We start from the raw sequence: 9,055 nt of genomic DNA on the forward strand, positions 1-9,055 counted from the left end.
TCTGGGCTTCTACTTAGGGTGGTGCCCCCACTGACCCAGCCCCAGTTAATTCTCAGAAAATGGATGGATGGATGGATGGTCATGCTTAAAATAAACTTTCTGTTACCCCCAACAAAGTGCTCAATAAAAGGTTCACTACTATTGCTGTGCTAGCTGAGTAAGGCCCGATTTAGACTTGCATCTCAGAAGCTCTGATTTTTATCAGTTTTATATAAGTTTTAAGTTTTAAAAACCCGTATAAGTTTTATCAGTTTTTTATAAAGAAAGAAAGAAAGTGTACTTTATTGATCCCCGTGGGGAAATTCCTCTCTGCATTTAACCCATTCACTCAGTGAAGCAGTGGGCAGCCATTGGGCGCCCGGGGAGCAGTGTGTAGGGACGGTACCTTGCTCAGGGGTACCTCAGGGTGGCTGTTCAGGGGAATCAAACCCCCGACCTTCCGATCATGAGGCCACCACTCTACCTACTGAGCTATCCCTGCCCCTATCCCTGCCACCGGTATAATACATTTTTGTCATAGCAGAAAGGATATTTTGTGTGACTCATTAAATTTTTAAGAACATTTTGGCCTTTGAGTTCATCATGTGCATATTTCACATTTCCTTTTACCATTAGAGATCAATGAGCACAGGAAACAATGTCTATTATTCAGAGGCAGCTGCTATAATAATGACTAGCAATATTATATATGATAGGCTATTTCTGTCACTGTAAGTGTTTTTCATTATTTCTTATTAAGCTGCTCCCTCTGTAATTTGGAAGAAGTCTGGAACAAAACATGTTTTTACATTGCTCCATAGATTTGTGTTTTATAACACTTAAATACTGCCTAATATAATCAGTTTCAATAAATTATGAGAAAACAGACCTCTTAATGGCTGCACATGACATTACTATGTTACAGCACCTATAGACTCAGGAAGCAGAGCAAGGTTGTCAATTTCAGCCGTGAAACAGTTGTCCCCCATAAAATTAATGATCCACACACCCTGCTGACAATGGGAGGCCCACGCTAATACAGTATGCTGCCACACATTAATCGTCACAAACCTAAGCTGACATCTATCAAATGGAATTAATACCTTACTACAACAGATTAAAGTTGTTGATCTAAAGAACAGCGCAAAGGGCACACAGGCACAGTTTTTTAATTAGTAGTATCAGGGGATAAATGTGGCTGACTGATCTGGCTTTGGGTGGTGTAGTTATTAAAGTAAATCCCCTATGGTCAAACATGCTACCACAGCTGCTGAATGTATTGATTATCACACATCTATCAATTGAGGATTACAAGACATAAGGCTCACAAACAAAGAATGCAAAACAACCACATAGTAGCAAGACAACAAAACAACAAAAATAAAGTAATGGTTATTTTATAAGATGACTGAAGGCATATGCTTCCAATTAGATTTAAAGACAAAATTTATTTATTTTTTTGTAAACCTCAAATGAGATTAGCATGGCTGATGTGTGACTGACAGAACCAGTTATAGTTGTCATGTTAATCTTCACTAGAAAATATTAGATGAACAAAACCCTGCATCTGGCATATTTGGAATGAAACAAACATGGACAGTAGCTACCTACAGAAACTCAGAGGAAAAGGACATCCCAGTGTTTGACAAACAAAATACCACACCAAACCTTACTAAACATCAAGATGGGACCACCCTCAGCCCAATGGCTGCCTCTGTGGAAGAAAGGGTAATTACAGGACAATGCCAGGCCCAATTTTCAAGAGTGTTTTTAGTCAAATAATGCATCATAAGTCCCACTCAGGCCAGTTTCCTGCTGAGTCCCACTCAGTGGGATTTTCTGATAGCTGCATAATTTAGGTTTCACATTACATACTTCAGAACTTTACTCTTTCACTTACCAAAATGTACAGAATAATAAGACTTCACTATGTTTTTTGATGGAACCAAGATATAATGTTGGGCATAAATGTAAATGTAATGTAATGGGGAGTAGTGAGGAACATTCTCCAGACAAGATAAGTTCATTCATATGCTACACTTACCATCAAAAGACCAAAATAACATTATCAGATAACTACTTAATCAGCAAATATAAGAACATTACATAATACCTTAGCCAACTGTCCACTTTTTTCATCAGATGTACCATTGTGCCAGTATATTCCAGTCTGGTCCATATGGTGGCAGAAGCTAGGAAACAGGCACCCAGGATTAATTCAAACCTTAGAATAACACATGGCTAATGAACCCATTAGTCTATAATTATGCTCTTACTGAAGGGAGGTGAAGAGGTGAAAGAGCTAGTTCCATTTGAGCCAGTCTTACTTGTGTTCACTACCAAATGTTTGGGCTGAAAGATACTGGGTCCGAGCTTGTTGGGATCTTGCATTAAATACCTAGCATTGGAGTGTTAAGCCACACCATTGTTTCTGCAACAAACACAGATAGTCTGGTGCTTTTTATGGGCCCAAGATTTTCATTCTTTTTGCATGCATATGGATCAGTATTTAAGGTTTGACTCTCACCATCCATTGGAGCACAAACTGGGTGTCATCGGGACACTACAACCCCTGGCCGCTGTGTCCCCACAGACACAGTGGCCAGATCAAGAAGGCCCTCTGAGTAAATGTGGTTATCCCAGCTGGACATTTGTCAAAGCTGAGAAGGTGCCTAAAGACAGCTCCAGGCGATCCAGGAGACAAGAAGGACAACTGCTACCTAAGTAAAAACCCTTAGAGATCCCATATGTGTCAGGAGTATCAGAACAGTTGAGACACATTTTTTTTTCTAAACACTGTGTCTCTGTGGCTTTTAAACCCCAAAACACACTGGGCTAAAAATTGGTCCACCCAAAGGATCCGGTCCCCTGACACAAACACCGTAACGTAGTGTACGCTGTTAAGTGCCAGAGGTTTGCCGTGATTTATACATCAGGGAATACAACTCGTCAGGCCAGGTCTCCACTATTTACACCTACAGACCAGTGGACACTCTTTCAATGATGAGGATGTACACATCCTGGACAGGGATGCTGGTTTGAGCAGGCAGTCAAGGAGGCCATTTATGTGAAAAGGGAAACCTTCTGTCAGCAGAGAATTTAGAAGTCACTTGGATGAGTGATGAAATGTTTCTCACACTGAAAACGCTACGTCCAGATGAACAGAATCAACCTTTTTGGGATATAACGAGGCATCTAGTGGGGTCCCAGAAAATGGTTGGATAGATGAACTATTCCGTTATAAAGGACTTTCTTTTTCTTTTTCAGCCACTACCATTGACCTTATTGTGTCTAAAAAGGCATTTAAAATATGGTTATATTACACTGACTAATTACTTTTTATGCAGTGTGGTTTGATAATGAAAATGGCAAAGAAAACACAAAAGGTATAGCCCAGAAATGAACAACGAATCATTTATATGTACAGTGTTTGCAAGTAGTTCTGAAACCAAAACCTCCTTTTGCATCTAATCAACACCAATCTTTATATTTTACTAATGCAACATTAATACTACAGGCTAGGAAGCAATAGTTTATGAATGTAATTTCATTGTCTTGCGAAAGGAAGAGGCCAGCACCAGCAAGTTATTGTTCGAGCTCCTTGTTCCTGTGACATCCATAAAGTATAAAGAAAAAATCCATAAAGTTTAATATTAATGCAGATGAATGCTGTAGAAGTGCTCTGCAAAACAAATGTGGCCCCTGATTTGCATTATGTTGAATCCTGCTGCAGCTGCTGTTGGCTTATGTAATGTGATGCTCCATATGCTCCACATGACTAATTACACTATACAAAAGGATGAGGAAAGAAGGAGTATTAATGTAGAGGAGAAAGGTTGGGACGGGTGGGACAGAACAATGACTAGAAGGATAAGGAGGCCTGACACATGAAAATTAGAAAGAGGGCGATGAAATCGAAAGAATACTATAATTAATTCCTGTTCCTTCAGTTTATATCAACAAGTGTGATCGGCTGTGCAGCCTATATCTTGCTGTCTTCATTCTCAATAGTCTCCAATCAGTCCAAATTGATTGTGATAGCTGCGGGCTCTGACCTACTTTATAGAACAATAGCCCCCCCCGTGGACAGGACATTCTGATGGTTTTGTTTGGAGGTCATCCAGGCTTGGACAGTGCAGAATGGGTGAGGAGATGGGTGGGGTGAAGCTTAACCCCTTCATCCTTTCAGAGGCGCACAACTATCCTCTTTGACCTGAAACAACCAAATACTAAGTCTGACCATAATGTTCACCTCAATCCTAACAGCTTCCCACACCGACCTTTGTGGCCTCAGTTCATGTCCACTTGTAGTCCTATAAAATTTCTTTATGTGAGGAACTGAATATACAGACACAAACAAAAAAAACAATTTTCTTTTATTTATTTATTTTTTTTTACTTTTGCAAAGCTGCAATATTAGCTTATTTGCTACATTTTGGTTAAGAGCCTTTTTTTATCCAGTCTGGTTTGCATGAAAAATTTAGTTATTCTAAAGGGCACAACTCAAAGAAAATATATAAGTTTTTGTGTCACAGATACAGGGAGGATTTGATATCACTTAAAAATTGATACACTGGAATAATTTTGAGAATTTTTATTCCATGTGATAAATGCCAGATGAAAAAGGAGAGCAGCATGTACGTACAGTGGACCAGTCATATGTCTAAGGAGCTTGGAAAGTATAGCGTCTGGACTCCAGACGATGACTGAGAACCTTCACAGACAGACCAGTCATATCCTGAAAATGTTTGAGTGTTGAAGTGTATATTTCAGAAATGTATAGAAATGGGATAAAACAGGAAGGCAAATGCTGAGCATTTAATGGCATGTGCTAATCTCTTTCATGCTGTTGGTTTTGATCTGATGTTTCCAGTCTGTTACGTTCGTGTTTCCAGTGTTCATGAAGTCTTTCGTCCAGGATATTTGCAGTTTCTGTACCTACATCTTTCTTTTGTTTGCATTCTAATTTGCCACTGAATTGGTGGTGCAATTCAGTGGCAAATTAGTGCAGCACACATCCTCCCACTGCGAGTCACCAATGTGCCGAACTGATCCAGGAGGGAAATAAAAAGTTGTTACCAATGCTTCTTGCTGCAACATACCTACTAAGAGACCATCATCCCAATGGTAGCTGCAATGTTCATATTTCCATCCGTTTGTTTCTTTTGACTACATGTACTAATGTGTGTCTGCTGTAAGGTTTGGTAGTGAGATGCAAAATACAAAGACAGAATAGATCTTGACAGAACTTACAGATCGCACATTCTACGCTGTGTATCAGCAGGAAACTGGCTTAAAGCAGCCGCTGCTTTCTGCCTCCAGCAGACAGAGACAATGAGTAATTTTTGGCCCACTACACTCTACATACTGCATTCTAGTTGTATTCTGAAGGTGTAGGAACTGATACACATAAACACACATTTGGTATGCCTTGATAGGGAGGACTGGATGTTCATAAGAGGGGCCCTGCATAAAAATGGAAAAAACAAAAATGAAAAAAGAAAAAGCAGCATAGACAAGCCTGAAACCCAGAGGAGTGGTATATAAATGAAACAACCACAGATGATAATAAACATGCAATCAGTAAAAAGAATTGTGCTGCAAAGAGCTTAGTAGGCTCTATCCGGGCCGGATTGTAGCCCGGATAGATTTGACAACGGCGTTTTCATCTGAAAACGCTCCGCGTCCACACTAGGGTTTTCAGTCGTTTTCACAGAGTTGCGTGTCCACATTGAAACGGCCTCAAACACTTATGCTCCTGTACTGCGCATGCGTGAAACGCAAGAAGATTCGACCTGCCTCATTTCTGTCTGCTGCTTATTTACTTTCCAGCTCTTTGAAACATCCCAGCAAAATGTTAAGGAAAAGCATCGAGTTTTTTAAATGGACTAACAATCAGGTGGAGTTGTTGCTGCGAGTAACACAAAAGTACAAAGTTGCAAAAGCGAGTGAGAATTAAAGAATTTGAAGAAAAGCTCTCTGGAGCACGTACAGACTGATATTAATCTTTAATAGCGCTGTCAAAACTGAGAGCAAACAAAACAACTGCTTTATAATGCCCTCCGCTATCTTTGTTTGATTGGTCACATGACTGCATCATGTGACTAACATGCGCCATCATTTTAGAAAGTTTCCGTTTTCGCTGTCCACACTGCGATGCGAAAGCACCTTTTTCAAATGTATGCGTTTTTGAGAGCATTTTCAAAACGCTGCGTTTTCCATGAGTGAAAACGGTGTCTCAGTGTGGACGGGAGGCCAAAACGGAGAGAAAACAATCATTTTTCAAATGAAAATGCATTAGTGTGGACATAGCCTTAGACATGATTTATTTTGAGCGGCTCATAAATGTGAAAAGAGACACCAGTGTTTTCCATCCCAGCAACTGTGGAATGGAAACAACATGATAAAAAATGTCAATTTATTTAATTTATTTCATTCTTTCAGGTCTTGGAAAAGCCATTGGAACAACTGAGAGGCCAAAACAAACAACAACCAAAATACAAGTGTCTGTAGTCCATATTTGGACTACACACAAAAAACTACTATGGCATATGGTTGCCCCTCCCTGAGGAGAAGGATTTTAAATGGGATTCTGGATTTAACAGTGAGTAAGTGAAGAAAAGCCAGTATAGGAGAAATATGCTCTCTTTCTAGTCCCTGTCAGGACTCTTGCCGCAGTGTTTTAGATCAACTGAAGGCATTTAAGGGAGATTTTAGGACATCCTGATAATAACAAATTACAGTAATAAATGCATGAACTAGTTTTTCAGTGTTACTCTGTGACAGGCTGTTTCTAATAGTCAGGCCCCATGTTATCTTAAAGTACCATATCACACTCTCAAACTGCTGGCTTGCTTGTGTTTTCTAGTGTATTTAAAAGTAAAATGGAAGGCAGAACTTTCAGCTTCCAGGCCCCTTCTTTTATGGAACCTGCTCGCATTTTGGATTTGGAAGACAGACACCCTCTCTCCTTTAAGATTAGGTTTAAAACTTTTCTTCTTGATAAAGCATATAGTTAGGACTTGATCAAGTAATTCTGAAACCTCCATTAGTTACAGGTTTATAGGTTTATGTGGCTGGAGGCCTCCCATGAGTGTTTCTTCTTCACTTCCCTTTTTTCACTAACTCACTATATGTTTACACATTTAATCATTAGTTATTATTATTCTCTTCAACGTTATTGTCATGGTCCGGGTGTGTGCCAGGGTGTCTCCCTCCGAATCGGCATCTCCACCCCTGGGAGGGGCCTCTGTGTTCTGCTGATTGCTCACACCTGTGGGTAATTAAGCCGGGGACTCATAAGGCCAGCGCACTCAACCTCTCTTCGCCAGATTCTCAGCTAACCCTAGTTAGTGCAGGCCACCACTGTGATCTCGCACACGCGTTGCAAACTACCTTGACTCATTGTGTGTTTCTCTCACAGCCACGCACCAAATTGCCAGACGCAAATCTCCGCCGAAGAGCTCCAATCTGGACGCTGGACCACCTGACAGTCCCACGAGCTGTTCACCCGACTCACCTGCCTGCCTCCCTGCCTCAACGCCAGGAATTCCGGATCACTCACCCGGATCACCCACCCCTCCACGCCACTACAGACCACCCGCGGCAAGTACGCAGTGCGAAGGAAAATTCAGAATGAACTTGCCCATATTCCTCCTGAACCATACCTGAACGTCTGTACTCTATTTACAGTGACTCTGACCCTACCCCCGGACCCAGTTTGACTCTCCCTCCAGCCCAATCCCTGGAACTGCTGCTTCCACTGACCAACACCAGATTACTTACTTAGCCCAGGCTGCTTAAAATCCCTTTGGTTTAGTTGTGGCATTTTGCACTTGTTAAACGCACATTCCAGTTTCCTGTTTATGAACACTTACTGAGAAAATAAACGTTGTCTCTAAAACTACTTACGTGCTGTTCGGCGTCCAGCATTTGAGTCCTTTCTCTTTTGAGGCGGCCTCGGCCGTGACAGTTATGCTGCTCTGTTGTTTGTTAATTGCCCCTTGGGGATAAATAAAGTCTTCTGATTCTGATTCTGACTCTCTGAGGCTGGTTCTGCTGGAGGTTTCTTCCTCTTCCTCTACTGACTGTCTCCAAAGTGCTTGCCTATAGTGGGTCATATGATTGTTGGGGTTTTCTTATTTTTCTCTGTATTATCGTAGGGCCTTTACCTTGTTGTGAATTAGTATTATGTAAATAAAACTTAACTAAACTGAACTGAATTAAATTAAATGTGATAATTCAAAGGTCAGTGCCGTATGATACACTATGCAGCATTATTGTTACTTTAAGATTATTTTAAGAATTTCTACAACTGATTCCAGTTTTGGTACAGACAGATCAACACAAAAAAGATATTTTTTAAACTCAGGCACCTACAGGATGATAAAGCATCCTTCGAGCTGATCATATCAAGCATGAATTTTAACTTTGCTCTTTTTTGTTTTACTTCAGTTGTGTCACATTTCCGCTTGAAGCTCTGCACAGATTACCCTTAGCATACTAATATTCATGGTCTGAATATTGTTTTTGTCACCATTTCCAAAAATCATGTTTGTAGCCTATTTATTATCCCTTCGTCTATTAATTTAATGCTGTCATCTTGTCAGAATTTTATATTTCTCTATACTTTGTTTTCTGAATACACAAAACTAATGTCATTTTTATTAGCCTCAGGTTTACTTTACTCACAATATGCCAAATGCTAATATGCTATTTATTATATATATTATTATTATTATATATATTATTATTGTTATTATATAACATGCTTATTTATTTTGAACATTATACACTGTTCACCATGCTTTCCTGGAAGACATATCAATTTTACTTATACAGCGCTATCGCCTGTATAAAGGCGCTTTATATTCTAAGGTAGACCCTACAATAATAATAGTCAATACTGTCAGTGTTGTATATATTTGTTCATATTGAATAGAACATCAAAATTTGTTTGAAAATTTAAAAGAAGAGAGCGAGAAAGGCTAAAAGAAAAAAATGCACTCGTTTTCCTCATTCATGCTGCATTTTTTTCTTCTTCTCTTCTACATTTTCTACCTTGGCCATATTGTGC

At 39.8% G+C, this 9,055-nt stretch overlaps 1 long non-coding RNA gene across 1 annotated transcript; it reads left to right on the forward strand.

Annotated features, from left to right (window-relative positions):
- Nucleotides 1-1,472: 1,472 nt before the first annotated feature.
- LOC146394285 (uncharacterized) lies at nucleotides 1,473-7,992 on the forward strand. The gene is made up of 3 exons (XR_014799852.1): nucleotides 1,473-7,327; nucleotides 7,403-7,588; nucleotides 7,672-7,992. It is a non-coding gene; the product is annotated as an uncharacterized LOC146394285 (long non-coding RNA).
- The last annotated feature ends 1,063 nt before the right edge of the window (nucleotides 7,993-9,055 follow it).

The sequence above is a fragment of the Perissodus microlepis genome, chromosome 1 (assembly GCF_051167445.1).
Source record: "Perissodus microlepis isolate ML-2025 ecotype Zambia chromosome 1, ASM5116744v1, whole genome shotgun sequence".
NCBI lineage: Eukaryota > Metazoa > Chordata > Actinopteri > Cichliformes > Cichlidae > Perissodus > Perissodus microlepis.